Below are 8,103 nucleotides of genomic sequence, written 5' to 3'. Positions count from 1 at the left end.
CGTTTCACTCGTTTGTGGCCTCCCACTGTTTTTCCTGCAAGTCACCGGACCCCAGCCCAGGAAAGGTTCCCGACATCTGGGTCAGAAGAACCCAACTTGGAGTGTAAAAGTATTCTTTCAATTGGGCGGGGGGTTCCCAAAACGTGGATATGGGGTGCTCACCTGATATGGACAAAGTCTTCCTTCCCTTCAAATGGTCTGGGAGCACTTTATAGACGAAAAAAATATGTCGATGGGATCATGAGCTTTCATGGGCACAGCTCGCTTCTTCAAACAACCAGAGTTTTGGGTTTAGGATGTCCAGACCCAAAATAAATAGGAGAGAAGGGGAGTGGGGGTGGGGGGTAGGGAGAGAAAAAAAGGAGGAAGGTAGAAGACAGGGTGCTAGAGGGAATCAGTAAGTATCTGAAGATGGATTGTTAAAACAAAGCAGATGGGAAGGATACTATCAATTCACATTGATTCCTGACATAGGAGTCTACATAAAAAGTTGTTTGCACCTTCAACAAGTGTTAAGTTGATAGTGCCCCAACCACCCTTCGGCATGACTGAGTCCATCAGCATGGGAATTGAATTTGCAGATGAACTCTAATTCCAATGTTTCTCTGTGTCTGTCTAGTAGAACTGGTTTCTGACAAGACAGCCACTTGAAGATCTTTTAAACAGTGATTTGGAAGGTTAAAGTGTTCCCCAACAGGTTTCTATGATTCTAAGTATTTCTAAGTGGACGTTTGTTGACAAAACTGTACCTGCATCTACTCTACCTCCGAGTTCTGTCAGCATAACGTCATAACGGCATAACATTGACAGAATTCAGCAGTTTTGTTGACGGCGGTAAACCTCATTCTACGAGGAATAAATCCTTTTGTCAACAGAGTTCTGTCCACAGAAGGTGTTACTGCATCTACACTGTCCCTTGCGTCTACACTGTCATGTTGACAAAGTGGCTAGCTTTGTCAACAGAACTGGATGTAGTCTAGATGCTCTTTGTCAACAGAAGCTTTGTCAACAGTATCTGTCGACAAAACTTCTGTCAACAAAAGCCTGTAGTCACATCCTTAACCTCTAAAGTCAATAGAAATCAATCCCTACAATTAAATAATTTAAAGGTGAATATATTCATAAAACAGGGGAACCCCAACACATTTATATATTCCCCCGTCGTTTACCAAAATCACAAAGTATTTTTGCAGGATTTCGTTACAAGTAGGGAAGTATCAGACTCAGCAGGAAGATGAAATCAAGAGAAGTGGTTGGAAGAACCTAGCATGGCGAATCCTTTTATTCTGTTCTTCCCACATCCTAGAAGACATATCACATTCCTTGCGCCCTCTTTATTTCCAAAGCAAATGCTGTTGCATGTGCGCTTCTTCAGACCTTGCTTGAGATTATCAGTACATGATAAATCTTACTGCAGATGGAATGCCTGTTACACCTACGTTAAAGCATCCATTGTTTTCTTCTTAAAATCTGTCTGCCCCAAATAATTTTCTGGTTTCATTCTATTGACTTCATTTGACATAAAGCAGAAATTAGCTAGCGCCATTGACTAAGGGTTTGTTTTGGGCTTTTTGCCTTCTTTACTCCACATAGGGAGCTTGGAGACAGATCAGTAGAAGAGTTTGCCAGTAGGCCCAACATTAAATATTGTTCTTTTAAATCCAGGCCACTAACTAGCAGGCGGGGAGAAAAAATGGAGATGTCCTTGCCAATTCTAGAAGGATGGGGATTCTGGATCCTTAGTATTTCCCCCTCCCATCTCTTCACTCTTTGTGCAATACAGTACCCATACCAATCTTCGGACAGCTGTCCTGTGACCTGACTGATCCTTGGAACAGGTCTTAGGGGCTGAACTCTACTTCTGGAATGAAGGAGACTACAAGAGCTTGGTGGGCCATTGAAGTCTTCCATGCACCTTCAAATACTGGGCGTATGTAGAACTTAATGTTTTTTAGGGCTCTTATTCAGCCCCTTTCCATGTGGAATATGTCACTCTGTGATAAGGAATTGTCCTTGGCAGTGATCTTCGTTATACTGAAATACTTCATGGGTCAACGTACAGCAAAAGAGGGCTGCCTTAGTACTTTTCAGACTCGCTTGACTTTAAAGTCTGAAGTGGGGGAAACAAATTAATGTTGGGTGTTTTCTTTGTTTGTCTTTTGTTTGTTTTTTATAATGACTCCCTTCATGAACCATCCATCTGACCCAGCAAACATGACACAGCAAGGCCTGGTCTCCACTGAAGGGGAAAGTCAACGTAAGAGATGCAGCTCCAGCTTCGTTAATCATGTAGTTGGACGCGAGGTATCTTTAATTGGGTTCTGGATCCACCCTCACAGCGGGAGGAGCAGGACTACCAATGCCAACAGGGGCGCCCTCTCAGTTTGAATTCGTGGGTCTTCACTAGATCCGCTAATTTGAACCCCAGAAGTTTGACTGCGGCAGTGTTGATCTTCTCCATGCTGCAGACAAGCCATAACAGTGTGTGAGAGCACCTCAGAATCTTCCTCGCGGAGAAAGCCACGCCCCCTACGGCAGAGGGGCTCTGGGAGCAGAGATCCCAAAGCAGGAGACGGGAACATTCTATAAAGTCCCCCATGGACCTCTCTCTGCAGATGCAGAGACACAGGGATCGTTAGGGTGATCAACAGGGGTTGCTTCACAGGCGTTTACTTGATATTTATCGAGAATAGGAACATGCAGCTATGAACCCCTCCTAGGCCTTCCCACTATACGTCAGAATGAACTCCCCCAAAAAGGTAACAAGGTGTTGTCACCTCCAGTTTAACCTACTGGTGGATGGCAAAGAGAAAGGCATGAGAGCGGCCAGACTGGGCCAGACCAAAGGTTCATTTAGCCCAGTGTCCTGTCTGCCCATGATGGCCAATGCCGGGTGCCCCAGGGGGAGGGAACACAGCCGGGAATCATCACATGATCCCTCCCGTGTTGCCCATTCCCAGCCTCAGACAAACGGAGTCCAGGGACCCCATCCCTGCCCATCCCAGCTAATACGTAGTGATGGACCGAACCTCCATGAGTGTATCTAGTGCTTTTTGAACCCTGTTAAAGTTCTGGCCTTCACAGCATCCTCTGGCACCTCCAACTCTTTCCAACACTAATAGTGGCATTCAATTGTCATCAACTCTTAAGCCCTTCCCTCCCTCCTTCACCTTGCCCATGTGTAGCAGAGCTACACGCGTGGGGGTAGAAGATACAGCAATGCCAGGGGGATTCAACAGCTGTTGCAAGAACGCCTAAATAGCCCCTCCCTTATCAACTCCCACCAAGGGGAATAGACCGGGGCTGAGGAAAAGGCCTGACGAGGCAAGAGTGATACGGACTGGAAAGAGCCTGCAGTGGGAGGAGGTACTGAGGGAGGGAGCTGGAGGCATCCTCGCTAAGGACTGACGCTACCTGTAAGAGGGAGAAGAACCCTGTAAAGACTGTCGATAGCTCGGCACTGGTGGTGGGACAAGCTCGGGTGAATAAAGGCCCAGGTGTGGCACAACCCTGAGATCTCCGCACCTGATTTGAGAAGGCCCCAGACTGGGGGGCTGGTGGTGCACCCTGTAAAATGCCGTTTGTGGACAGAGGGCCCTTAGAGAACAAAGACAAAAGTGAAACTCCTTGTTAACGTAAGAGCGACCAGGCTGGGTCAGACCAAAGGTCCGTCCAGCCCAGTGTCCTGTTTGCCAGCAGTGACCAGTGCCAGGAACCATCACGTGATCCCTCCTCATCATCCATTCCCAGAGTCTCACAGACAGGAAATTCCAGCTCTGTCGACAGCTCCAGCTCTAACATGCATTATTTGAAATCAATGTAAATTATTGTGGCATTTGCTCCAGTCGAACATCCTGGGGCAGGTCCTGCTTTGAGCCGGATGTAGGACCAGATGATTCCTTGAGGTCTCTTCCAACCCTCATGGTCAATGGTCTCGCCTGTGAGCATCATGGAAAATAAAAACAAAGCGATTACTTTTTAATTAAGATAAAATAACCCTGGATTTCAATACGATAAAGCATGACCCGGTTAAGAATATGAAATTAGCGGCCTGGTGTGCACAGTGAAGGTAATACTGTTACTCAATGCACGGGTGTCAAGAGATGTTCATATCTATTACTATTGCGTTAATACAACACTTTGCACGTATAAATCTTTAATGAGTGTTTTGTGAAGGGTCAGACTCGCTGACGCTTTATTACAGCCCCCAGTCAGCCCTGGCCCAGTGTCCTGTCGGCCGACAGCGACCAGCACCAGGTGCCCCAGAGGGAGTGAACAGAAACAGGGAATCATCACGTGATCCCTCCCCTGTTGCTCATTCCCAGCATCTGGCCAGCAGAACTGGAGCAGTTGACGGAGATGGAAATTTTCTCACACCCAATATTTGAAATGAATTGTCAATGATTGTGGTATCATCAAAGGCATCACGCTGATTTGCCAAAAGAAAAAAAAGAGCAAGCCTCCATTTTAATTAAAATATAATTAACTCTGGATTTCAATATGATAAACACTGACCTGATTAGAGTGACCTGTTTGCACATTTTATGCTAATACTATTACTCAACACCTGGGTGTCAAAAGCTGTTCACATTCATTTAATATTCAAATGGATGGTGATAATGCAATAATGCAACTTTGCATGTAGAAACCTTTAATGAGAGTTTGTGGAGTCCTCAGAAACCTTTGAAGCCGCATTGCATTCCCCAGTGCATCTCTATCCGGCTCCCCCCCACACACCGACTGTAAACAACTTCACAAAGAAAATGGTCGGATGACTCCCATGGGAGGACGGGTGAGGGTGAGTCCCTCTTCGAGAGGCAGATCCCAAAGGTCAGAGAATCCATCAGGCCTACCACGGGCTGGACCTTTGGTTGTACCAAGTCACTCTTCATCCCCACGCCAAGGGTTTGGTGCACCATAGGGCGAGGTTTTTGGCAGTGTCTGCTGGTAAGTCTTTTCTGTCCCAGCTGTACAGGAATCCTACAGTGCTGACACTTGTGTTTCCCTTCACACTCGCTGTCTCAGTCCACTCAATTCACCTTCACCCTTCAGAGTCCATGTCTGTTCCATGTTTGTGAGAGCGAATGGAAACCCAGACTCAGTGCTGATTTGGGCCACAGAGGAGAGAAAACACAGTGGCTGGCCAGCGTCTAGAGACAACAGGCACATGCTAAATGGATCCACTAAGGATACAAATTCTTTGCTTGCCCTGAGCTCTGCCCCCCGTGCATGGAATAATGAATAACCCCGTGCTTCTTCCATAGCTCATGCTAAGAGTCCAGGGCTGCCTCTGAGAATCCTAGAATCCCAGGGCTGGCAGAAACCTCAGGTGCCATCGAGACCAGCCCCCTACCCAAAGCAGGACCAATGCCAACTCAGTCATCCCAGCCAGGGCTCTGTCAAGCCAGGACTTAAAATACTTCTAGGGATGGAGATTCCACCCCTCCCTAGGGAACCCAGCCCAGCGCTTCCCCACCCGCCTAGGGAAATAGTTTTTCCTAATATCCAACCTAGACCTCCCCCACTGCAACTTGAGCCCATTGCTCCTTGTTCTGCCACCTGCCCCCACTGAGAACAGCCTCTCTCCATCCTCTGTGGACCTCCCTTCAGGGAGTTGCAGGCTGCTCTCAAATCCCCCCTCGCTCTTCTCTTCTGCAGACTAAACAAGCCCAAATCCCTCAGCCTCTCCTCGTAGGTCACGTGCTCCAGCCCCCAAATCATTTTTTGTTCCCCTCCGCTGGTCTCCCTCCAATGCGTCCACATCCTTTCTGTAATGGGGGGGCCCAGAACTGGTTGCAACACTCCAGATGTGGCCTCACCACTGCTGAATTAAGAGGAATAATCATCCCCTAGATCTGCTGGCAACGCTCCTCTTACTGCCCTCTTCTTTGCCCTGGGTCAGCGGCAGGGTTCCTGCATAGTGCAGCACCAAGCTAAGCTGTGATTGGTCTGATGGGACTAGGAGGCCCTTAAATGTATCCAGTCGCTCCTCCATCAAATCCAGCCCATCTGAACGCTTCCCTGCTCCCGTGGGAGTCCATGTGGAGGGAAGGAGGGTAAGGAAGGGAACAGCTGAGCTGAGGGCAGCCAATACAGGGACCGCCATGGGCAAAGATTTACCCAGGATCCCTCGTTTCGTGTCTAATCCCATAGGCAAGAGCCTCATCCGTGATTTGTCTCAACTCCTGAGCACATGACTAGAGGCTGCCCCCTGCTCAAAACGCCTCTTTCCCAGATGTCCAAGCACCCACTCTGAAAAGTCAGCTCCTTTAATGGGCCTCGGTTGGGCACCCAAAACCCAGCGGGTCACTTTTGAAACCCCTTTGTCGTAACCGCCCTGAACATCCTGGTTCAGACAGACGGTCCCTCCTCTCGCTGGCGTCCCAGGACCGAACTGAGAGGGAGCGGGAGTTGGCTAACGGACAAGGGCATCTCACACCAGGTAACACGCCAGCTGCACAATGTGTTTTGCAGATATGGCCTACAAGAGTGAGGCCGGTCACTTCTAACAGGGGAGGGGTCCTGGGGGAGTAACCTAAGGGAATGGGGTTTGGCATATAGGGACAGTTTCATCTCTGTCTTGACAGTGACATCTCTTCATAAATCCATACTTAGAAGGACCAATGACTTGTGCTGATTTACACCCATGGAGGATCTGGCCTATCCACTTTAAAAGGAATTCCTTTTAAACAGGCAAACAACACCTGGCTAATGAGTTTTGAATGACTATCTAATCGGCGCCAAGGTTATGAATCATGATCTGATAAGGGGAAGATCTGATGGCATTGACATGTATCAGAAGATGTTATCATACAGGACTTGTTCCTCCCAATGCAGTAACATCATTAAGATGCTAATAACACATCACGCTGCATGTAGCCAGAATTAATGAATGTTTTTGAAGTATTTTGCAACCCTTTGCACTTGAGAAGCCGGAGAACTTGCCTGATGACTGATGTTGCCCAAGGGGGTTTCCAGAAATACACCGTGGAGTGTATGGAAATCCATGAGAATGGCAGTGAAAGTATCTGCAAATGTCTGGAAGAGATCAGGAAATAGCAAAAGGAAAAGGAGAAAAGATGAGATATTTGCCTCAGAGAGCAGTTCCCCATATCGTCAATGGGTAGCTCGGGGCAGGGGGCGGGGGGATCAAATCTGATTAGTCTTTCTAAAGACTTTTGTTCTGCCTCTTGGAGCTACAGGGAGGGCAGAGGAGCATTTGTCCACTGCCTGGATTAGCACAAGCACCCTCCCGCCACCTCCCCACTGTATTGCTCAGAGAACAGGCTAGGTCGATAGTGAAAGAGGATCCCAGGGGAGACCAAGGCTGCGTCCTTTTGGCTCGGTGTTCTGTAGACTGAAATGTTTGTGCCTTGTGCATTCAAAGTCCCCCACCCCACGTCCACCGGGGTCGGCAGGGCTTGCTTCAGCCACCTTTCCCCACCTGGGAGCTGGCTCCCCGGGAATTCCTGTCACCGGGGAGTCTGAGAGCCAGGCCCTGGATGTCCCGAAGGACGGCAGAGAAAAGAAGGGCGCTGTTCAGCCACTGGAGGTGATTACACCAAACGGCAGCAGCCCAGCACAGGGAAACTACTAGTGCGGCCAGACAAATCCCCCACAGAGTCTCTCCTCAGCCTCCAGTCGGGCCAGTGTGATGCGTGTCTGCTGCAGCATGGACTCCAGCGGGAGGGGCCGTCAGGCACTGCGCACAGAGAGGGTACGAAGGTCATTTCTCCCTCAGGACAACATCTCCTCTGGGCTGGGAGTTCCTGAGTTTGGTGCCCGACGTGCCTCCTGTCAGCAGCTGCCATCTTGTGAGCTGCAGGCTGCAGTGTCCCTTAAGCGGCCTTCGAGCCTCTCCCGACGGGGCGAAGGTGAAGGGGGCCCTGAGAGCAGAAGCCGTTCACAGGCGGCTCCATCGTCTCAGGTTCACAGCCCCGCCTTCCCGAAGGAGTAAAGTGAGAGAGAGCATGGAGGCTGCCCAAGAAAATGAGAATGTGGGGTCTGTTGTTGAGGGGGCGGCCGTTCCTCTGACTCCTCCCCAGAAGGTGCTGGAGTGACAGATCCTGTGCACAAGGTGTTCATGCAGAGAAAGAGCACGCA

This window comes from Pelodiscus sinensis, chromosome 22 (assembly GCF_052426305.1).
Source record: "Pelodiscus sinensis isolate ZL-2025 chromosome 22, ASM5242630v1, whole genome shotgun sequence".
NCBI classification, from domain to species: Eukaryota; Metazoa; Chordata; order Testudines; family Trionychidae; genus Pelodiscus; species Pelodiscus sinensis.
Note: the sequence above shows the minus strand (reverse complement) of the source record.